Below are 26,009 nucleotides of genomic sequence, written 5' to 3'. Positions count from 1 at the left end.
TTGGCAGCCACGTTTACATCTTACGCCTTATTGTCAGCTTTGCCAGAAATGACTCTGGCTTTAGCCATTGTGCTAGCGGACGTTAAAAGCGCTCCATTTAAAGCATTGAGCCAGTTTAAATAGACCAACTTTTGTAGTCTCTGCCTAATGGTACACGAATCAGAATTTACACTTAGGTTAAAGTACTCCTAAGTGGCGGCAGGTTATATGTATGCATAAGAATGCCTTCTATTTAACATTAAAATTTAATAAAAAGGTTATATTAATCTGATGTGAATGATATCAGTAATAATTAATACCACATAATAATAAAAGCGCAACTTGAATGCTATGAACGAAAAAAAAATGAACTGGCAGTTGATTAACTTTTGCATTACAAAGAGTGCAAAAGGAAGGGCCTTATCAAAAGTTTAATCTAATTTTTGTCTCACTGCTTAGAAATTTTAATTTAGGGGGTCAGTTTTATTTGGCAGATATAATTCACTTTTTGTTGTTTTAAATGTTACATGTTAAAAGATAATGTGAAAAAGGAATTTATTTTATGCATTTTACTGCAGTGCTTTCATCGTGTTTGTCATCTTAATTCAGACTGGAGTGGGAACTCGCTTTTCAATCTAGTAGAGACTGAAGGATTTCAAGTTTTACCCAACCAAAACCTTACAACTATATTAAATAATTCTTTACTCAACGTATTTGAAGTTACCAAACACATTAGAAATTTTCAATAGTGGAAATGTGAGGAACATTGATAAAAGGAATTAAATATTTTCTAGTGTTTTAAACGACATTTCTCATTTTATTGAGAATTTTATGCTGTATTAAAAATTTGAAAGTCATAAACAAGGGAAATATCATTTACTACATTTCTTTGAAAACATCATTAATTATTTTTCGATAGGAATTCCTTTTCTTCTTAGAGGAGGGAAATATTTATAAATATATGTGGGAAATGTACTTGAAATATCAAGTACCTTATGAAGATTGAAATATAACTATGAGAACTATTCATTTATTAAAACGTAGCTTTCCGTCTGATTATTACCAAAAGACTCATAGGTAATAAGGTAATATTGAAAAATAAATCCAGATGCAAGAAAGCGTATTGGCTTTACTTTTTTCTTTGTCTCACTCTAATCTAGATACTTTACTATTATCCCGAAATTGAAGTTTCTTTTGTTAGAGAAAAGTTCAAGAACTACTTCATCGGAATACTTTTAAAAATTTAAGTGGAAGCTTCATTATTCGTCCAGTTTCATAAAGTCTCTATCCCAACGCAAACAACATTTAAGGGTCTGTGCCTCAGACTAAGAAATGTTACTATCACAGAAATAAATTCCCTGCTTTCGATCTCAGAAATACAGCTTTCTTTTCTTTACCTTAAAAAAAGAACTTTTGCTGAACCTTGAGGCATGGATCGCGGTTAAAAGCTTTCAGTATTAGCTTTACCGAGATTTGCATAGTGGAAAGCCACGAAATTTGTCTTATTTATTCGTTTTATTCTAGAGCGTTGCATTCCGGGATTTAATTTTGGTCGTTTCAAGAGGCATCCGAAGTGCACTCATGTCAAGTACATACTATGAAAATGGAGTTTGAACGTCGATGTTTTTTTGACAGATGATTGCTTTCTATTTTAAAATAAATGTTAGTTTTAGGCAAGCGAACGGAAAATTTCTGTGCTATTAGATGTATTTTTAATACTTTCCCTTCAGTTATTTAATTTCAATTAATTTAATTTCTTGGAACATGGTACTCACACACATTATTCTTTCTCATCATTTAGAAATGCAAAATTCATTTACTGAATATATTATATTTTAAAAAGATTCCATTTCTTATTAATCTTATTTCCATCACATTATTACTTTCACTATCTTAAGTGAAGAAGAGCAGAGAAAGCACAGAAGTATTCAAGGTTTATTAAATGTGAGAGTAAATTAGATACCTTCAAAGAATATTTTGTTGCGCTCTAAGCAGAAAAGTATTGTTTATGATCCTAATGAGATCGCAGTTTGAAATTGATAAATAAAATCGAATGTATTTCGCAAGCAATTTCTCCTTGTCTCAGAGCTGCAAAAATATATTTCAAGTCTCTCCATAAAAAAATAAATCTAAATTTGAAAGCCTTTATCATATGAGCCTATAGGAAATCACTTTAGAAGCGAGATCATATATTACCAGAGAAATATTTTAGTCGACATCTGAACTCTTTCCTGTAGTAGAAAGCAACTGATTTACTTAAATCATGGTTCTATATTTGGTTAGCTGCTTAACTTTATTCTTTCATTTCCCAAGCTTCGTTCTAAGTCTGAGCAAATTACAGTTTTTAGTCGAATTACGTATGTTTCAGTTTCAACAGGATTTAGACACTTTACTCTCCAAATAGAGCACAGGAGATGCATTGAGATAGCTTAATGATACGCATTTGTATGTTTTATTTTATACGTTATAATATTCCCTGAGTTAGACACTTTAGTTTGTAAATTATTTATGTAAACGTTGTAGAGAAATTAGGTATTTTGGAAGCAGGCAAGATGAAAAATGATCAAACGCCTTCGCCGGGAATCGAGCCACGGAACTCTGGAATACCGGCCTAGCGTGCGGAACCGCTACACCATGAAGGTGCGCTAGAAAGTTGGGAGAAATACCTTACAAAGTATAGCACTGTACTTTAGAAAGATTTTTTTTTGATTCAAGGTCGAAGGAAAGGGTAATATACTTTAAGCTGGAGTTTCAAGAAGCTAAAAATAAAATCAAAATCCTCTTCAGTTGATTACGTTTGTGATAACAATACTCTTAGTTACATTACATATCTGCGTGAGAAGATACCGAGGGATCTAGCCTTCTCAGCTATCAAGTACTGTAACTAGATCTTCTTAAGTGTGTTATGTCGTGAATTTTAATTATTAATATGTGTTTTAAGTTATCACTATTCTAGTATTTTTATTTGTACTCATGTGTATTCTAATCTGGAGAAAAGTATCCTTAAATTGTTAAAGCCTTATTTAACTGGTAGTTCTTGAAAGTGTAGTGTAATAAAGACAGGAAACAGTGGAGAGCAGTTACGTTGTTGTCCGCCTTTTACTAATGGCATTTGAAACGAAAATCGTCTTGCTTTCGCTTTGTTATAGTTGCAATTTTGTTTACTTCAAGACAGTGGGAGTTGTTGTAAGCTTAGGTAATTGGATTCTTGTAACGCTTAGTTTCCGCTTGTTAGTTGGGGGGTCCACTTTACTTCCCACATTGTATGTATAGATGTTTTTGGACTTTATTGTCAGATTTTTATGGTTTTTGATTCGTTGTGGGGGTGTAATTTTTTCAGTTTAGATAAATTAAAATTCTAGCATTGGTGTGATATTCATTTTACGATTTTTTATAAGCCAATGGAATTTTAGGTGGACGGAGCGGAGAGGACAATTCACCTCGATGCTTACACCTTGTTAGAATTCATTCTGATTCTAATTTTCGAGCTAAAAATAAAAGGAGAAAATAGTGGGGGCTTGACTCTTGCGGGTCTTGCTCTCGCGAGGGCCGGCTATTGAGTCGGATTTGGAGACAGATTTGAGTTTCGAAGATGTAAAGCAGTAAAAGGGAAAGTTCGGTGCGGCTTGACCTCCTGCGGGGGGGTGGGGGAGCTTGCGCCTGCGGTGTGAGGCGAGATTTCTTGCGACTTTCCTTTGATGAGAATTTGTTCGAACGGAGAAAGTGTCCTACGAAAAATTTAATTTCACCGTTTCATCGTGTATTTTGAGATCTTTGGATAGTCATGTTAGAGGCTTTCCAGTTAGAATTGTTCTTTATAGACAGAAGAAATTTGTTACAGCTAGACGTTTGTGCCGAAAGTACTCTACGCAAAATTTAGTTTCGCCGTTTCATCGTGTATTTTGGAGAGAACGCCTTGAAAAGTCATGTTTGAGACATTCCAGTTGGAGGAATTAGTCATGAGATAGAGATTTGTTCCAGAAGGATGTATCATGCTCCCCTTGTTCCTGAAATCAATAGACGCTTCCGAAAGTGTATTGACAGAAAAAAAAATGGTCTTTGCTCATTTCCCAGTGGATTGGATTGGACACTAACGATTTTTTTGTTCGGAAAATTGTCTCTTACTTAATGGACATATTTAAAGCGGCTCCTGGCTGATTGAAGAATTTGTATTCAATATCCTACACCTGTGATTCCTGAAATCAATGGATGCTTCTGAAAGTGTTTTGAAAAAAAAAATTGTCTTTGCTCATTTCACAGTGGATTGGATCTTAAAGATCCTTCAATCCGAAAAACTGCCTTCCATCTGTGAGTGATTTTTAAGATTATTTTCTTTCTTTTGTCTATCTTCCCAAATGCTATGGTGGACTAGTTACTAACCATTTATCCACATATATAAATTTTTATTACTCATATAAATTAAATATTTCTAGCTGGTAATATTAAGAAGTGATTAGAAATTTTAAGGGAATGACCAGTTATTTTGGAGGATTAAAAGTTGTTACACCTGCGAGTAATGTTCACTTTTAATTAATGTGAGCTGTAATTTTGTGAGACATATGTGTTATTTTACACAGTAAAATTATGTGGTCGAATACTGAACGGTTTATCCTATATTTACTATTATTATATTCAAGAATTTAATAAATGTGTTTCATTTAGAATTTTAATTGCACTTGTTTATTTTGTGTGTCAGCTTACTTTGGTCAGTCATGTCACTCCATTTGTTTGAGCCGGTAAGCTTTTAAGAAACATAGAGCCCAACGCGAACCAAAAATTGAATTTGTACTATACGATTGTTCTTTTGATATATGAATGCTGTTATGATGATTATATATATATATATATATATATTGAGTTTCTTGACCGGCACCATGAGTCAGTTTGAGTTCAAAGTTATAAAAGATTAAAACAGCTAATTTTCAGAAATTCAACCACTACACAGTTCAGTTTAATCTAAAGGGTTGACTGAGAACGTACACGGGCGGGATAATAATTCGGTAGCAAAACTAGGAAGCCGATATTTAAAGTTAAGAGCTGGTAGAAATACGAATATGAGCTCACAGTAGCGAAACTAAGCTCTGATTAAGCTTTTCGCTACATAAGTTTAAATACATTCGTTCATCCTAACTAGTAATTGACATGTTGCCGAGGAAACGCGAGGTCAATAAGAGAAGATAGAAAAGGATAATAAATTAAAATAACTATTCGTAAAAATAAATTAAACGCTACAATATTACTGTGTGAAAATAAAATGATAATCAAATCTTCAACTAAATATGTGCCTGATGCAATGTATTATAATTCATAGATTGTTTACATACCAGTCAGTAACGTGGATATTTTACGGTTCATTAGCTTAGCTGTAGAAAAACATTTCACAAATAATTGGCAAAATTGTAGAGTGTTAGGTTTATTTGGAGCAGGAACGTGATAATTTAGTAATTCCCTCGCTGGAATTCGAACTCCACATCTCCCAGTTGTTAATCGGACGTGTTTTCATTTACTCCTCGAAGACACACTCTAAGGCGGGAATTGCCCTTCATTTAACGGGTGACTGAGAATACGACGATAAAAACGACAAATTCAGATGGTGACGAATTATCATGCACCACATTTGTTTTCGGGTGCCACGGTAGAACATTTAGTATTTTTATTGAAGCAGAAAACATTATAAATTCGCAGTGCCCTTACCGGTACTTCGGACCTCCCGACGCTAGTCGCACAGGCTTCCAATTATACCAAGAATGCACGTGGTAAGGAGAAAGAAAATACCTTACTTCTTTAATCATACATTTTAAATGGGAGAAAAAAACAAACGGGGGGGGGGTGAATTTCTATTTTATGTAATGTGATATTTTAAAGCAATTGCATCTGTCTTATGTAAAACAATTTAAAAGTTTAAAATTTGTTCTCTTACTAACTGCGGCTCGTGAACTACTTTGCTCTCTGAAATGCGACATGTTTGCAACAAACAATTGTGCAATTATTTGAAATTTGTTTATTTTTGAAATAAAAATCACGAAATGGCACGCTTCTTTACTAACCGCTAATTTAATATTATGTGTGTAATAATTTAATCGATTTCAAACTGTCCGCCGTAGAATTATCGTCAGAGTAACAAACCAAATTAATTGAAATAAATTTCATTTTTATAGCTGCTGTCATGGCTTACTTTTAGAGCAGATAACGGCCCGTCAAAAAAGTCTAAAATTTAGAAATACGAGGTAATTTAAGAAGTAATCCTCTCTAATTTTATTTTTTCTCTCGAGTAAATTTTATTTCAGGTAGTTTCTGCTTACATTCCATCTGTTCGATACCCTTGCTTTACAACAATTGTTATACAATGTGTTGGAAACTGAAGAAACCTCTTTCAAGGAGCAAAATCGCTGTCCATGTACGGCTCTTCTAGTCTGAACAGGAATTCGAAATCTGGGGATTTTAGGATTGGTAAAGTAGACTTTTTCTTTCTTATTTGGTTAAAAGATTCGCCCACTTTGCTCACGTGCGGGTGTCCTTCAAAATTAATTTTGCCTCCCTAAGCAAGTCAAATCATTTCCATGCAGTTTCTTCACATATTGCACAACACCTCACAGTAATATGCTGCTGTTAATACATTTTTCTTGTTAAACTCCACCACATAATTTCTTGGTAATTCTAGGGAGAAATCATAATTTATTTCATCAATGTTTGAGCATGCTAAAATATTTTAGATCTCAGGGAGAACCACTTGTTTGTCAACGGTTTCATGTCTGCTCAAACGTTTCGTCAACTGCTGTCTTTCGAGATACAAATCGTACAGTTTCATCATCATGCTGCATCAAGCAATGAAGGATCAACTGGATACAAATATCTCTCTTCTATAAAACGTCAGTACTGTATACTGATGCAGGTTAAAAAAATTGCTAGTTTCTCGTACGTTGCCTGACGAATTTCTTTCTCTGTCGTCACAAATATGGAACTAGGATAGAGACGCTTTTTGCCCTCGAGTACTTTCAAATGTTTTCACTCCTTAGTTCTGCCGCTCAGTGACGTTGCACCGTTACCCCGGCTCTGGTACCGGCGTTATACTTCTTTAATACGTTAATATTTTTCATCTTTTTAATCTTCGATCATGTACGTTTGAGAAATCCTTCACGAAAGCTCTGTAGCCCAAAGGAATATTGTAACACTACGATCCACTGCCTGATCACTATAAATTTCTAGCAATGTAATGTGATATTTTGCTGGACTTACCACTGTAAACTTTAAATTGTAAGCCTGGTCTTTCCTTTTTTGCAATCGTAGTACTCTCATACACCTACAGGTTCCACTTGAAAAATTAATTTCAAACTTCATTTCGGATTTTTTTTTCCTATACACAGATTCTGTAACCATTAGACTGAAGATTGAATAAAAAAGCTTAATTCTACTAAATTCAGACAACGATTATAAAAGGAGGAGGATAAAGGAAACAAAAAGAAGATGTTTGCTTTTGCTGCTTAAAAGAAGAAGAAGGCTCAGATGCATAATACAGTAATTTCAAATTTATGTTTTATTGGGACTTACTTTTCTGAATACAGGGCAGGAGAAAAAATATTTATTTGCATTTATACGTAACCATGTTAATCACATATAAGACGCAAAATTCTCATTAATTTACTTTAAAATTTTGTTTCCATTGAAAACATGCCTTATTATTTCTGAAACGGTATAAATATAAATTTGCGGCTCTCGAGCATTCATGAAATCTTTTATGCGGCTCATGCCGTCATGAAGTTTGGCCACCCTTGATATATAGGGTCCTTCAGAAAAATAGCCAACCAGTGGCCGAGATAAAAGTCACTGAATATTCATAGTTTTCCTTGATTTCGATTCCAGTAGAACGGACTGGCTGAATACATTTTTCGTGCTTTTCTGAATGAGTAAGCAGATATGAGCTAGTTTCCTACAGAACGATAGTCACGAAGGCTTCCACCGCATAGCTTCACGTGAGCTGACGTAGTCATATTTACCAAACCAAACCCTCTGAGATATGATGATCGAAAGGAAGTTCCTTATTATACGTTAATACCTAATTTAATTATAGATTAATCGAATCATACATGTCATGCGTTAAGTTAGGATTCATACAATCTTCCTGCACTTGTAGCTGTACAGTTACTTATAGCGCTCAAAGCATCAAAGTAGTAGCCATTTGCATAGTATAACGGAGAGAGATTGCTTGAACAACATTGGTCAGTGTTTTAACGGAGACTAATGCACTTGTCGCTGCAATTTCTTGACGAAGAAACTACATCATAACTTATTTTCTAAGCTAAATAACTTCCTTCAAGGTTTCCCAAGGCCATTTTGATCCACTATATGTCATACGTCACATATTACAGTCATCAGAGTACCGACATGTGTTAAGCAAAAACGTTACACTGCATATTGTAAAGATAATTCAACTTCGAAACGAGTATACCGTTGACCTCTGCTAAAGTGTACATATTTCTTCTGAAGAATCCTGAATGTATAAACATCTTTAATTATATACATTATATTCAGACGTGATACAACGTTTTCTTAGTGAAAAAAAAATGATATTTTATATCTTATTCACTAAGAAACCTCCGTGACTCATCACCTGAGTCTTGGTTCTTGTAGATCCTCACACTACAAACTTCCAGATGCTAATACAGTATTCCTATGTGCAATATTTATTGACATTACACACATAAAAAAACCACTATACATTACGAATTTACGTCGTACGCAAAAACATTTTCTTTTCCCATGTTCTCCCACCACACGCACACCAGCCTCCTTTCTCTGTAATCCTTCTTCCCTCTTTCACCTTCTCTCAACCCATCAGTCCTTTATGAACTGTTTTTTGAGATTCTTCCGTTGTTTCCCACCACGAGTTCTTCGTCTCTCCGGAGAAACAGATTCTTGAAAGGTGACCGCAGAACGGAAACTTTACAATATCTTTAAATTTATATTTTGCAATAAAACAACTTAAACATCGAAGTGTAAAATAATTGCTTTATTCTGCCTATGATTGGAAAATTTAATTCGTTGAAATCAGGTACAGAATGTAACAATTTTGAAGAAGATTAACTGTATTTCTATTATCATTCGCTCTGAAATTTGTCTCGACTCGAAAATAAATAATTTTAGCTTAATCAAAGAGTTTACATCATTTATTTCAACAACTATTTTTTTTTCTTGATATTTTCTTGAATTATTTTCAGAGAAAACTAAACTTAAGTTACTTTAAATCACTTATCTTTATTTTCTTAAAATCTGATTTTCGCATTTAAATTCCAGTGAATATGTTCGACAATGTACGCAAGGTATTTTGAATAACCATCAATTCACTTAGTAGCGCAATGAATAAAATCTATTTAATTATCGTAATTATCTAAAATTACAACAATCGCAATTACTAAATTTAATATTCTAAAATAAATCGCATTCGGACTTAAGGAAGAGCTGAATATGTAGAGTTGCCTTATTTTCTCTCCTGTATAACTTGAGGTCAAGCTTGAGGTGTTAAGTCCTCCATGACGTCACCTCATTTAAGGCACATAGCTCTCATTTGATTAACTATAAGCTATAACTTAGTATACAATTACACATTTTAAAACCGAACAGGTAGAAAAATTCTCTCATGTATGTACTTCTCTCATTTATATACTTGGAAGTAATTTAAGAAAATAACACGATTGCTAATATGATATTATGTTTACTTTTGATTGAGGGTTGTTCAGCGAATCGTTCAAATAGTGACTTAAAAAAGTGTTACAATTTTAAAAAATCTGATGTGTACACTACATGAATTCCTTGTACGGAATATACTCCCTTTTCCTGCATTTCATTTAAACTTATTTCCTCGAATTTCATTTGAGATATATTTCTCATGCAATTAATTCAGTTCTCACTTCGCAACAAGGCAAAAATACATAAAAACTCAAAATATCTTCATTAAAAACTGAAAAATATAGAAACATATAAAACACCAGATACAGTTAAAACAATTTTTACAATTCAAATTAGAGTTTCTACCAAAAACAAGCAATTCGTCCATCGGACAAGAAGGCAGATTTTTCAGTGAACAAAACTGTTTTCAGTTTACTTTTTGTCTGAAGACACTGAAGGTACAGAATCTGACTTAATTGACTATTCTGATAAGTTTCAAATGTAAGCAAATATGGCTGCTGTAGTAAAAAAAAATTAGCCGCACTTAAGCAACTTTTAAATTTTGATTATTCTACAACTATTGCATGCAGATTAACTAAAAGCATGAACACCTTAACCAGAAGATAAGAACAACATAGTTCTATCATTTTAAAGCAAAAAATGCACAATTTATCAACATATAAGAATAAAAGTAACTGAGCTCACGGAGCCGAGCTACTCAGTGAGTATATATATATATATGTGTGTGTGTGTGTGTGTGTGTGTGTGTGTGTATACCACTGATTATATACCACTGAGTTGATATATATATATATACACCTTCGGTGCATCCGACTGCAACCAAAAAGGGAGGTGCACAGCTAAATGTTATAGCAGTCCTACATAAAAAATTTCAACGTTCTGGGGCTACTCCTTTTTCAGGTATGCGAGATACATACATAAATACATACGTACGTACGTACAGACGTCACGAAGAAACAGTCTCTTCTGAATCCATTTTAAATCCTTTCTGCAACCCATTTTGGGAAAACGAAGCCTTTGCTCTGTTTTTACGTACCAATGTCATTCAAAATCACCGTTAAATTGCATTCGATAGTGATCAAAATTTTAGTTGAAATGTGACACCCGAAAATTTTCGCGATTACAAGGAGGTAATACGGGAAAAGAAATTGCAGTTATTTCTATTTAGGTAACAAAGTTCATCATTAGAAAAGGGTATAAGACTTACCGAATTCGATAATTTCTACAGAGATAGTATACTACATAGTATTCTACAGAGAGAGTATAAATTCATTTATCTTGACTAACAGTTAATTTAAAGCAACTTGACCTTTAAGTCTCGTTTTCACCGACGCTTTCCTGCCAGAATGCTAATCAGATAGCGCGTGTATTTACAAATTAAGGTAGAAAGATGTGTTATTTAAGCGAAGCTTTTGGAAGGTGATTTTAGAGCGTGTTATGCCTGATTACAGGCCACGTTGTTATTTTGAGCTACTAGCGATTTGATTCTATGGCGTTGAGTGCTTCTAATCATTAAGCTTGTTTCTGCCGTTTTCTAAGTGCAAGAGCATTTCAGGGCGTTAAATTATCCTGTGAGCCGTTACGCTAGTTTAATTACATTTTACTTTAAGTTCAACATTATCTGTTTGATTTAATCCAGAAATGTTGGCTGTATGTAAGTCGAAGTGGAGCCGTCAACTATATGTGATTGAATAAAATGTCATTTATACCCTTCTTCTGACTTTTGTGTGGTGTAAGACCTCAGAATAATTCCTCATATAGTCTTTTGAGAGTCCTTTAATTTATGTTACCTAAAAATACGAGACTCTATAATATCTTTCTTTACATAGATAAGTGATTTGTTTAATTTTACTGTCTTAAATTTGGACAGCTTCACTCTACAACGTCTATCATTAGGTATAGATAACTACTCTGCCTTGTGAGTATTAAATAATTTAGTATCTAGAAACATAACATTTGTCCTAATATAAAATATCATTTTTCTCCCCATTCAAAATGCCGCTCAAACCTTTAGAAATAAAAATGAATTCGCTGCCTTTATTTAGTTGACGAATCATTTTTAGATTTTTGTATTTTAAACTACATCTAACATCTAAAATTTTTTCAATTACATAAAATATTTTAGTTAGTTAATTATATAAAAAACCTCGTACACATTCTGCTGAAAATTATGCCTTGTGGAGAACTTGCTTTAGGAAACGGGCTCTTATGTAGCTTAGGTAACGGAAAAACCGAAGATATCCAGCCCTAGAATCGATGTCAAGGCGGGCTACTAGATGTAATGATTTTTGTCAACTGGTTAATAGTCATGCCAGCAAAACGTAGTCACAAACTAAACTCTTTCCCGATAATTCCTAAATCTCGCCTGCTTTTCCAATCGTTTCGAGAAGAAAACGTGATTTTAAAGACACAGGAACTTTAAACTGTACTGGAACCAATAATGCCCCTTTAATGCGTAACAAAACTTTGTATCTTTAAGAACCCGTTTCATAGTTAAGAAAGGAAATGTTTGCAAGGTAAATAGTTGTTTATGAAAACCATTTTTTAAACTGAGGTTGTCGCAGAAAAAGGAAAAGGAGTCGTCCAAAATTCATTCTTAGGTAGAATAATTTATATAATTAAACTATGGCTTTAAATTCCAGATTTTGTTTTCATTTATTTCTATTTGCAAAATCCCTAACCTTCAAAAATAAAATTAAGGTTCTGATTTTCAAACAATTTTGTTAGCTGTTTTAACCGGATCCAGTTAACAGAGTACTGAGCGAAAGGGAAAGAACAAATATTTAAATTATACTTTACATTATTTAGTTACAGATTACGATATTCGGAAATGTGCTTCAAATTTGCGATAAAAGTATAGTCATTAACGTTACTGCTTTAAACGGCATAGAAATGCGAAAACGTATGCATGGCAAGCAACCACCCCACTCGTATTTCGTGGATAAAGTACCTATAGTCCTTAATTTGATTTAATGTTCATTCACATTTTATATCAGTAAGGAACTGTGCCAGCCAAGCAAAATTCAGCACAGGATTTCGTAATGTTTGTGAATCTACTGGGCGCCACTGCAAAGATTCTTACTTTGATTGGTATTCCAACATAAGCAATTAAAGAACATTGTCGTTGTAGTACTAATTTCAAGAATCAATGTAGTTATTGCTTCTTGGATTTACTGCTACATTTTGCCTGGAATGCTAATTTGTAACGTCTACTTAAATTACTTGATGGCTCATTAGTTAAAGATGACTACACGATAAAAGAAATATTGCTACTCTAGCTTAGCCTTTCCATTTTTTGCATATAAAAAGTATATATACTTCCTTTTAGTCCGTAATTTTATTTTCTTTTTTAGAAATATATATGTAGTTAATGCAATAAATGCAGTAAAGGAACAACTCATTCATATACTTTAGAATATATCGAACTGGTATTTTTTCTAAATAATTTCACTGTAAAAATAACAATTAATTTGTCTATAAGCTATGTGTTCACAATTATGTGTTTACATTATCAAGCACCTGGATACAGAGGCTCGTTTACATGTTGCTTAACAACGTTTTATTATACTTCTGAAGCTAGAAATTTTAGAATGTTAGAATAGAATATAGTCTCTACTTGGTTGCTTCACATTACATTATGTTACTTAACACACCATTATAAAAGCAAATGGAACAACAGTCTGCCAGTTTCAAAACATATTGCCAATCATAAATATGAGATCTTGAAGCATGCGTATTGACAAGCTGCTATTTCACTGCTTGTTGTTGAGGGGGATAGTTATATTACCTTTCAAATTTGTATCTGTAATAAATTAATGTTCCTATATAAGGTTATGGCCCCAAAGGTATAAAAAATTAATGTAATAAATTAATGTTTCTATATAAGGTTATGGCTATTAGTCTCGAACATCACTGTCTGTCTGAATCAGGTATTCTTCCGCCGTGTTTTGCTTTTAAAAAATTGATTAATGAAGAATATGTGTGTACATAAGTACGTTGCTTACAGTGTGGAAAAATGACAGTGCCAAAAAGCCATCAAATTTTGAATCTATGTATTCTTCCACCCGAACATGTGCATCTGGAAGACCGAATTCGGAAATGTTTTTTATTTGTTTAATATTATGTATAAATCTATGAATTTTTACTTCCTTGTACGAAGTGTACGAAACATTGTAATCACAAAAAATTCCAGGTTTCATATTTCAATGAAAATATCCACTTCGACCGCTATCGAATGCAATTCAATTGCGATTTTGAGTGGCATCTGTACATGTACAAAATAAAGGACTCTTTTCCCCAAAAAGAATTATAAAACGGATTTAAAATGAATTCAAGAGAATTTTTTTTTCCTCCTATATGTACGTACATACGTGCCTATATATGTATCTCACATAACTCAAAATGGAATAGTCTCAGAACGTTGAAACTTTATATATAAGACTATATATAACATGTAGTTGTGCGCCTCCCTTTCTGGTTCTAATCGGCCGCAACAAAAGTGTATATATGTACCCACTCTGTAACTCGGCTCAGTGAGCTCGTTTTTTTATTCTTATGTGTTGGTAAAATGTACATTTTTTGCTTTAAAAATGATTGAATTATGTCGTTCACATCTTCCGGTTAAGGTTTTTATACCTTTAGTTAATCTGCATATAATAGTTGTAGAATTATCAACAATTTAGGAGTTGTTTATTTTTGGCTAAGCCTAATTTTTTTACCATATTTGATTACATGTTGAAACCTAGCAGAATAGTGAACAAGATTTCCTGCACCTTCAGTATCTTTTTGCCGAATGGGACCAAAATGAATTTTTTAGTTTTGTGCACCGAAAAATTTGACTTTTTGCCCTTTTTTGGCCGAATTGCAAGTTTTTGCGTAGAAACTGACATTTTAATTGTAAAAAAGTGTTTTTTTAATTGTTTTAACTATATTTGGTGTTTTATGTTTTTCTATATTTTTTAATTTGTAACGAAGATATTTTGAGTTCTATGTACTTTTGCCTTGCTGCGAAGTTACAATTGAGTTAATTGAATAAGAAATATATATCTAATGAAATTCGAGGAAATAAGTTTAAATGAAATGCGGGAACAATTCGTAGAATTTAATATTCAGTACAAGGAAATCATGTGCTGTGCACATCAGATTTTTTATTGCAAGACTCAGGGAGCGAACTATGGTAACACAGTTTGAAATAAAGCATTTTTATCTCCAGAGCACGAGACTGTTGCCATTCAGAAAAATGTAAGATATTTATCTCTCAATTTTAATTAAGAAATTCACTGTATTAAAGCAGTGTGTTTTCACTGACAGTAATTAATTTCTTTGATTTTCCACATGCCAGCATGTTTTGTTCACCAAAGCCTAAGCGATTTAATTTTCAGATTTTATCTGGAAGGTTATTGACTAAACAATTAAAATGCCAATCTGAAGAATACTTTTTATTATTATAATATAATTTATTTAGTTAAAATATATTAAAGTCAGGAGATATCTAATCAGAAATATTAAATATTTTTATGAAATGACATCAGCTCTTTCTAATCATTACGTACGTTTTTCTTTCCTATAATAACTACTTTAGGCCGCTGTCAGCTCAACCAAATAGTTTTTAAAGAAATAGCGAATATAAAAAAAGGTATGGCATGTCCTAACGCTTAATCAGGAATTCTACAGATATGCTGTTTTAACTATTATACGATTTTGCTGTTCAGTTTCGAATGTGGCGTACTTGCAAAGAACAATCTATTTAACAAATAAAGACACGAAACGTCAAAAATAAAAAGACGAAAAAAAAAAGTTTTATGAGTGATTTTATTAAGAAATTTGAACATAGGTGTGATGAACTGAGAAACGACTGTAAAAAACAGGACAATGTGTGCCAGCACTTAACACTTCTATCGGGAATTCTAAACATATGCTTATGCTGCTTTTAAGCATTTAGTGCTTTTGCGGTTGAACTGTATGTGGCGTAATTGAGAAGAAAACGGTTCTCAGTAATAAAGCTGAAAAGACACACACAAAATAAAATGTCAGCAGGTGTGAGCGTAAGACCAGATTATTAAAGTACGAGTTCAGCGAAAATATGAAAGACTGCGAATAACAAAATAAAAAATCCTGTGTTGCAACATTAAAGTCTGAAGCCTTTCAAATTTTTAAATAATGTCTAATAATTATATTTATATTATAAATGCAATGGATTTCTTAATATTATTTTATTTATATTAAAAATATAATATTTTTGACAAGATCTCTAATATAATTAATTGTATGATATTTTGCACCACTGATATAGTTCTGAAAAGTTCTATATGATGCCATATATTACGTGTTCCGTCAAATAATTTGTCTAACGCTTAGTAGCGACTTTTCTGTAATATATATATTTAGTAACACTGTGTAGAGACATTAGGATTTTTGGAAGCAGGAGACATGAAAAATGGGCAGTGCCCTCGTCGGGAATCGAACCACAGACCTCTTGAATACCTCTGGAACCTCTGGGATTTTTAGGGGACCCATTCGCCAAATCCTGGGTGTTGAGAGTCATCATGCACAACCCTTTATGTTCGGGCGCCACTGTAGAGACATTAGGTTAATTGGAAAAGCCGGAGAGATGAAAAATGTGCAAACGCCTTCGCCGGGAACCGAACCGCGGACCTCTGGAAAACCGACCCAGCGTGCAGAAACACTACACCACGAAGGCACGCCAAGAAGGTGGGAGAAATACCTTATAGCTGGAGTAGCTGAACTTTTCAGCAATGGAGAGTCCCTCAACATATCGACAATAATAATAACACCCTAAGTACTCATTCGATAGCGATATTCATACTCGTCAACTAGCTAAGTAATAGTTGTATAAGCCTTTTTTCTTATTTATATATGTATTCTTTTATTTATTTATTATTTAAATTTGCGTTTACTTATTTATATGTATTTATTAATTGTAATTATATTATTTCTTTCTTCATTTATTTTATTTTTGTTTTTATTTTTCGCTTCAATTAGTTTTTTTTATTAAAATAAGTACTTGTAAAATTTAATCAACAACTTTGTTTTTATCATATTAAGTACCAACTTATAACTCTGAACTGTATGTAGCATATGAATGCAAGTTGTCATTGTTCGTGAAATACTGCTACTCTATGTAATCTCTGATTTTGTTAAAAAAAAAAAAAGTATCGTTATTTTGCTTTAGCCTGGTAGTGGCGGCTGCTTGATTGTAATTGATCTCCCGCTGAGCAGGCACTATTTTGTTTACACACCTTAGGTCAGAAGCCTGCTCAGTGGTGATAAATAGATTTTTAAAAAAATTATATTATCCATTATAATACTGCAAGAGCCTTTTTCTTCCAGCAACAAAGTTTGTTGCTTAGTTTCAACCGACAGTTGAAACTGTTCATTATTCTTTTCCGTACTACCTGGATTGTAATTGTTAATGTAAATACCTTTCAGTGCTCTTTGTTGATGAAAATATACTTCCCGTTGCGCGGGGTAACATTTTCTTGAAATCAATCGTCATTAAACCCGAAATTCGTCTGAATATCAAAATTTGATTTCAATCTTTGTAATTTTTAGATCATTCCGTACTTTTTTCATCCGAAACAAAATGCCTCCTTTCATATCTTTCGATCTTTGCGTAGTTATCTCATAAATTGTAGAGATAACATTTTCCCTCTAAAATTGCAAAACGTTAGATTCTGATTAAATGATATGCGCTATAATCAGTATATTGAATGGTAATTTTTTGCTTATAATAAATAATGTAAGCATCAAGTTGTTCACGTTTTGCGATGTTACATCAAGATAATTTTGAGAACTATTGAGAAGAAGTTAAAATTCATTACAGGATAAGAATCTTAGCCGTAAATCTGTACTTGTTGAAATCCATAGACTTTCAAATTTAATGTCCATAGACAGTAAGCGAACGGATGCAGATCGGTTCACTTACCACCTACGAGATACGCAGTCTATCTGCTAGAATTTACAGAATTACAGAAATTAGTAAACAAGGTTAGCTTGCCGAGTAAAATCTTTATGTTAAACTGCAGAATATTTTTTTCATTGAAATATTATTATTTTCAGTGTTATCATAGTTGATAAAAATTACTACCTTTAAGTCCATTTTGATTGCTTACTCATTTATTATATTGATATTAAATCACTTTTAAATTATATTTCTCGGGACTGAAAACTACTCATTTATAATTGAACAGGTATTTTCAATGAAAATGTAAATTTCTGATGGTATCTGATTCTATACAAAGATAGAAAGCAACTTATTATTAAGATTTTTTTAACGACTTATTCATTAGATTTCTATTTCCTGACATATAATTTATAAATTTATTCTATTTTTTAAATCAATACTATTTAACTCTCTTATGCACACATTTGGAATACTTTTTTTAAATTTTCCCTTTCCAATGGAAACTATATATAACATTTTACTCAAAATAGTAAACATTTTGATTTAAAAGGAATTTAGAAATTCCAGTCCATCTCTTCAAGAAAATCCGTATCTATTTAAATCAAGAATGTTTTATTTATTTTCGCACAGGTGCAAGACAAAATAAAGTATATTACGTATAACAAAGGAATATAAATTTTCCTTAGTCACAAATTTATTAGGTTTCAGTTATTTCATCATGCTCTTTTCAAGTATTTTATTTTTCAGATTTTCTGTATTCGGAATAGAAAAACAAAATTCGTCGTTTATATTTGGAAACAAACAATAAACTCGGAAAGGTAAATTGGGTTTTATTCTTTGAATGAAAAAATAAACGTAGACAATATTTCAAATTTTTGGAAGGTTTTTCGAGACAATCATTTCCACGAAATCCTGAACTGCTGTCACGAAACTATCGTAAAGGCATGCATTATTCAACACTTGGCTGCCCTGCAACATCTGCAGTCTCCACAGCGACATGTCTGGCTCCTTTGGCAGCAACGGCAAGTATCGCACTTGCAGTTGGCGCTACATTTGGATGCAGCACTGCAGCAGCGGCAGTTCTGGCAGGTACAATCCGATCCACAAGGTCCTCCAGGCATTTTCTATATATGAAAAAAGAAAGCTTCATTAAATTACTGTGTACATAAACCCCTGAAAATCAGAATAAATCATCTTCCTTGTAATCTACTAAGCACATTTACTCTTGCATTGTGTAGCAATAAATAGACTTATTTATGCATTATTAATTTGCGAAGTTGATTTTCCTTCTGGGCGACAGACAGACATAAAAGTGTTCCACAGAAATGATGAACTTATAAAAATAATACATGTAACATGGACATGATAATAAGGTACGGAGATAAACGCAGTGGATCTAGAAATAAGTATTAGGTAACAACGATTAGATAACGTGGCAATAATTTTCGGTAAATCTACGAAATGTTTTGCAAAAAATATATTTTACTCCCGTAACCGTGCAACTGATTCCAGCAGATTTTATGTTAGGAGATTGACGTAAATTTGTATACTTGATCAATACTGAAGAAAAAAAAAACAAGAGACAAATAAAACGTTATAAAAAATGTTCGATGCAAATTGTCTTACCTACAACTATTTTTCTACTATCCAGTCTTGTATGTTAAAAAGATATGCTTAAAAGCTTACACGGGTTGATTAAATATAGAGTTATTCTGGCAAAAAGGTTCAAGATATTTAAAATATTCCCAACTGTATGAGCAGTATATCAACAATATCTACAAGTTAGCGTATACTAAGAATAATATTGAGCGATTCTATATATATGGATATTGAGTATATAGATTAATATTATTAGAATTTAAGACGATTACGCATCGAGCCTTTGTGACATATTAAAGTTATGTCTTTAAACAAGCTAACAAGTTATAAAAATGTGCATTTTAATAACAATTCATTATTATCAACATTTGCTAAAATAAGCACTTCAATAAATGGCAATATGTGTTGCTAAATGGATAATAGGTGATTAAGTTCAATCAATAAACTATTTCTTAATCACCATAATATTAAGCTGAATGCTACAATGAATTAAACAAAAAAGTATTTTAATAAATAACTCTCAGGGATTTGTCATTTTTATAACAGAAAAATATGTTAATGCTGCTAGGGAGAATATTTGATTTTCTGTATATATTTATTTCCTGATCATTGAGTAATTAAAATTCGTCTGCAAAGCTATTTTAATAAAAGATTCTGACTTCTTCTGGGCATTATTTGGCTTGTAGAATAACTATACTACTATATATTAAATTAATATTATGATTTCATAGTTTTAACTGAAAAGAAATATCAGGATATAAAGAACTATAAAATAAATTTCTAAAAAGCAGTAAAAACTTTAACTTGAGATTACCTCGATATCAGAGAAGCATTCTATTCTGGACATTTTATTTATTTTAAAATGGCAACACTAGGATAAAGGTTCTTTAGTAGTTTTCTTTAGTAGTTTGCTTAAGGGAATGAAAGTAAAACATTGATAATTTATTTAAAAACTTTATCAAGCATTACACAGATGCTCCGCATTATAGGATTAATTAATGCAAACGTAGAATTATATTTCATCATATTACAAATATGAACTAATTTCTATGTTAATTAAAGACGTGGAAATGATAACATAGTAGTTGCAACTGCACAAAGATCACGAACAGTTTTGAGAAGATTAAATGTGATGTCTAATAATTAGTTGCTATGAAGATTATTTTCATTATTTTAATTTTATACGCGATGATTTGGGGGAAATGGAATGTATAGTTTAAAATAATTTGTTGCAGTTTAAAATAAAAGTGTAAATAGTTAATTTTGGTTTTAATTAATTTAATATCACTTTATTTTCAGAATTTTGATCGGCTAATAACATTATCTGCGAATCTAATTTTCTTTGTAGCCGTTTGAGTTTTCGAAGTGTTCTGAAAAGTAACAAGAAATACTACTTTCACCTCATTTAAGATTTAAGCCTATAAAATGAATATGCCCAGTAACAATTAATTTTCAATGTTTACAACACAATTTAATTCATTTTTGGGACAACAGGAAGAATTTTTTTATGTAAATTAATTTCAGTTTCCTGTATTGAAAAACACATTCTTAAATATTTAGCTGTTTTTACTACCTTGTAAAAATTAATGGAAATATTATAATAACAAAGAATTTCAGGTACTGTATTTCAATGGAAATACCCATTTCGACCGCTCCCGATTTTTTTGGACGATTTTTTGCATAGCATCTGTACGTGCTGTCAGAATAAAGCACTCCTTTTTCCCAAAAAGGATTTTAAAATGGATTAAAAGAGGATTTTTTTTGTGACATTCGTATGTCTGTATCTTTCGTAATTCAAAATATTTAGCCGCAGAACGCTGAAATTTTTTATACGCGACTGCTATAACACATCTAGTTGTGCACTTCCTTTATTTATCGTGATCGGCAGTACAAATAAATAATATCTATATCTATATATGTGTGTGTGTCTTTATCGGATATTATAAAGAAACTGGATATACAATAATGTTTTAATAAAATCTAATTAGTAAAATTAAATAATTCTCTTGCACTAATACTACAAGGAATGAAATATGAATTTAATAAATACAATATTATAATCTCATTCATATAAAGCAAATTGAAATTTTAGATATGCAAATTCAATCGCAAATAAAATAAATTGATTAATTATTGCTGCGGACTAATTTGCAGTATCATTAAATTCAGACAACATCAGTAAATAAAGTGCAAGCATGTAAATACAAGAAAAAAGTAGTACAATGCACACATTTTATCTTAAAACCTTTAAAAAGTTTTTTAAATAAATTTTAATTTGCATAAAGTGAATAATTTTTGAGCAGATCTTTCCAAGGGGAAGTTGCCCCCAAACCTAACTCTTCAATTATACAATTCGTGTTTCGTCATCTATATAGGTATAGTTTAAGGAATACACAAAACAAAAAGTAGTGATATATTAAAATGAGAAATTTAATAGTTAAGGAATTTTTGAGAAATTTAGAAAAAAAATCCTCTATACGACAAAGAAATATAAATTAAAAGCCAAAGTAATTTAGAATCTCAAATCTATATAGGTATTTCTCCGAAACGAATTATGCATGCAAACCGAAATAATTATAAACATCATAAAAATTCCAAGAAGAATAATGAAAAATATATATAAAATATATACAATCTAAAATAATACAAAAAGGCAAGTAAATAGTTAGTTTCGATTTAACTTGCTATGTTATCACATTATTCTAGTGGTACTATCCATTTAACACTGGAGTAAATGGGTACCAAAATGTCTCCAGTTGGCGAGAAAGCGCCAAGCTGGCGACATTTTGGTCTGACCCTTGTGTAATTGTAAACTGACGCAATCCCTAAGTAACTGTAAGTGTATCCGGCGCATTGTAACTGTAATTGTGTATTCCTACCGGCAGTTTCAAGAAATCGTAATTATTGTTATGAATTTCCTGGCGGAGAGAGAAAATTATATAGACAGGACAGAGTAGCAGTTTTTTTGTTTAGTTCAGAGTTTAACTCAGAGTACTGAGATTTCAGACTATTGAATTCAGAGTACTGAGAGATCACCGTGCCAGCTTTCGCTCTTTTACGTGCTTTGTGTTGTGTTCAACGTTCTAATAGACTGAAGTGGTAACTACTAACTGTGCTCTTTTATAGAGGAAGAGCTGCCCGCGTACTTTAATGAATTTCATTAAGCTGTTATTGTGCATTCAATAGATATGCTGTTACCGATGCATACGGACGTAACACTATAAACAAATAAAGTAACCCACGGAAAAGGTTTAAAATTTCAAAACAATGACATTTGAACTCAAAATAAAAAGAAAGTAAACAGTAAAGTAACAGAAAATATCGATAAGTATTATTTAATATTAATGCCAATCGACAACCAGTTTAAGTTTTGGGAGGAATGAAGAACCGAAGAATAAAATTGTTTCTACTTATTATTGACAAATTCACTTCATCATTTTCAACTGTTATTCTTAATATTAATAATTCATAACTTTAAATGCAATTAAATATTCTAAAAATATCTCAAAAAGAAAAACACAGAAAAAATATTTAACATTAAAAGTATAGCACTTGTGAGTATTTAAGAAGAACACTTCAATAAAACCAAAGTGAATAGTTTTTAGATAATTTTTAAAGACAAACATGCGTTTCTAATTATCTGAAATTCGTAAAAGCCTTTATCTTCGGTGTTAACCAAATAACAAAATAAAGCGAAATCTTTATTTGGTTCTAAAATGGATATAAATATGTAGTTCCGCTACTTAGAAGCAATTTAACCGAGACCTATTAAATATTCAACATTATTATGTAATACCAAACAGCAACAATTTTCGTAATTCATTAGATGTCAATCGACACATCATGCATTTCATTCAGATGCAGCTAATTTATAAGCGAAATTTTGACATTATTAATAATTTAGAGAATCCTTTTAAAATCAGTTTCATGATATTATACGTATTTGGTAGGATAATTTTCGATTAAATTACGGGAAAATGCCTGATTTAAGAGAATACATAATTATCCATGCACAATTCTGAAAACGCATTTATTTCGCTTTTTCTATTTATTTTATGAAACGAAAATATTATTTCATCTCTGTAGCATTTTGTAATACTCTTATTTCCTACATAGAAAACGCATTACATAAGTGTGTATTTTAAACATTTCATCCCGTAAAAGCTTTTATGTGCAAAACCTAATGAATAATAAATAAATTAATAAAATATATTTAATCAGTATGTGAAATGAAAAATGAATAGATAAAATACAAATGTGTAAGATTGAAAAGGGAATGAATGTTTTAAAAGTCTTATAAGATACCAGAAGGAATATCAGCATGAATAATCCAATTCAAACCGATCGAAAAGAACTCAACAGTATATATGAAGATAAATGAGCAAAACCATGGTCTTGCTTATTCGTACAAATAATTTAATGCATTGGTCAAAATGTTTACTTCTCCAACACACGGGTCTTGAAAATTTTCGCAAAACCTTATTTCGCCAAAATTCAACAAGTAAGAAATTCGAAACCGAAAAATTAATTGTCGATTTATACATATGCCTTCAATAATTAGAATATGATTAAGTTACATAAACAAGAATGTAGAGATAAAATTCACAGATTAAAACTTTCTAAGATATTTTTTCTTCTTTACGGCGAGCTTTCGCGGTGTAATTGAAAGCAAGTCCGGCTACCAGTCAGGAAATCCGGATTTCGAATCCTGACGAAAGCACTGTCGTTTCCTCACGTTAATTGACTACGAAAATATGTTATATCTTTAATGAAGTACGAATTAAATTGGGGCGAATGATGATTCCTCACAAACAAGATCTGGCTACGCTACCCCATTTTCCCAGTCGTCCTTTAAATAGCGGAGAATGTGAGGTATTTTTCTCTCTCCTAATTGCATGTTTTAGTGGTATAATTAGAAGCTAGTTCAGCTAGCAATCGGAAAAATCCAGCTCGAACTTCTGTGATATCATCTCACATTTTTCATGTATTCTGCTCCGAAATAAAATGCCTAGTCTCTACAACCTTTAAGTAACAGACATGCTAACAGTGTAAATTTAAAATTTTATAAAACACTAGTTATCAAATGTATAATTATATTTGCACTTGTGAACCATTTTCACTTCTTGAAATATAAATCGCTGGTTCTCTTGGCACGTTTACCACATTTTAACATAAAACAAGCCATGTAATTCGTTGAACAAAATCTTCTAAGAAGCCGTCTCCAGACGTATAGACATTTGCCATTATTAAACGATTTAAAATATGTGTTTATTCACAAAGTGTTACTAAATAACAAGAAGACTTATTAATATATTATGGATTTTATAGGTGCACATCTGATTTACTTAATATAAAGTAGGACACCTTACTTATATAAACTAATTTAGTTTGAAATATAAACATATATTTTATGCTGTTTCAAAAATTTTCAGAAATTTACGGCATTGCTTCACTTTACCTAGTTTAGAAACTGATGATAAGTTTCAGAAATTTATGAGAAATGTTCGTTTTATATATAAAGCTCACGAAACGAGTTTTAAGCTGGAATATATTGAGGATTCAAATACATACAATGTTTCGCAAAATGTCAAATCTCAGAATATGCATATTTTGCAATTGATACGCCGTTGAAAAAATTATATTCAGCCTCCTATAAAAAAGTTGTAAGAAAAGAAATGTGAAGAGCAATTAAGATCATTATGATCATGAAGAGGAGGCATATTTATTCGTGTGTCTAAACATTTTTAAAATGTGTTCTGTATTTCCGGCTCTCTTGTAAATAATCTTTTTAAATTTAGGATCTGTGTAACTATAGAAAAGCAAACTTTAAGAATTAACTTTCTATACATAATTTCAATTTCGTAATAAATATTGCAGTGACTGTTAAAATTCAGTTTGTGAGTTTACGTTAATTTGTTATTATTTACAATTAATATTTCAAAACGTAGCTCCAACAGCGCAAAAGTAAAGTTAAGATCCAGCTATGTATTGGTTCAACCAAGATTTAAGCGTAAAAGGAATACTAAAAATGCAATATGAATTAAAACTGCTTACCTGCTAAGTGAAAGAAATCAGCGAACAAAGAAGCAAGAAAAAATACAAGTTCTTTCAAAAAATTCCAATATAAAATATTTTGTTGAGATACATCTTTTTTATTTAGCGATTGCACACGGTAAAGTGTAATGTGTGCAAATTTGCACGCATCCACCGCGGAGTGTCGTGAGAAATTTCACTGATAAAAGATAATTAAGAAAATGGTGTTGAGTGCAAAGAGCCATTCTATTGGTCGAGAATCCCACAGATTAATTAAAATTCAGCAATTTTACTCTAGAAAGAGTTTCGTGTGCAAAGAGATAAGAATTCATTTCATAAACGCTTATCTGTGTTTGGAGAGACTGGATTGAATGATGTCTTGATAACCAAGGCATATATCATGAGACCTTGGGCAAGACACATTCTTGTTTTTCATACATAAATACATTTCTCATAAACAAAAAAAAACTTCAGTTTTATAGAATGGGGAATGCGTCATTCGGTTTATACAGTGTTTTAGTTCTATGAAACATAAACGTAATAAAACAAAAATGAAGTAGAAATTTGTTTATCTGAACTGTTGAATCAAAACAGCTTCGAACAACAGCTTCTTACGCATAAACTTTGGTCAAGCAATTTTTTAAAAATATGAAAATGTATAATTTTCGATAGTGCTTTAAAAAAAGTCTGAAGAGGTTCATATTTTAACGGTTGTGCAAAATGCTCTTTTATATTTTAATATATTTTATCAGTAGAGATTATCGATAGAGGTGGCCCAGTTGGAATAGTG

General features: G+C 31.8%; 1 long non-coding RNA gene across 1 annotated transcript; it reads right to left on the bottom strand.

The window, feature by feature from the left end:
* Positions 1-18,397: 18,397 nt before the first annotated feature.
* Positions 18,398-25,555, bottom strand: LOC146995937 (uncharacterized). Its single transcript, XR_015042711.1, has 2 exons — positions 25,241-25,555; positions 18,398-18,711 (listed from the first exon to the last, which is right to left on the bottom strand). It is a non-coding gene; the product is annotated as an uncharacterized LOC146995937 (long non-coding RNA).
* Positions 25,556-26,009: the final 454 nt, after the last annotated feature.

This window comes from Stegodyphus dumicola, chromosome 8, assembly GCF_044657685.1.
Source record: "Stegodyphus dumicola isolate Sdum_Otavi_A_Nest chromosome 8, ASM4465768v1".
Lineage (NCBI taxonomy): Eukaryota > Metazoa > Arthropoda > Arachnida > Araneae > Eresidae > Stegodyphus > Stegodyphus dumicola.
The sequence above is the reverse complement of the archived record's forward strand: the minus strand, read 5'-3'. Positions and strand labels throughout refer to the sequence as shown.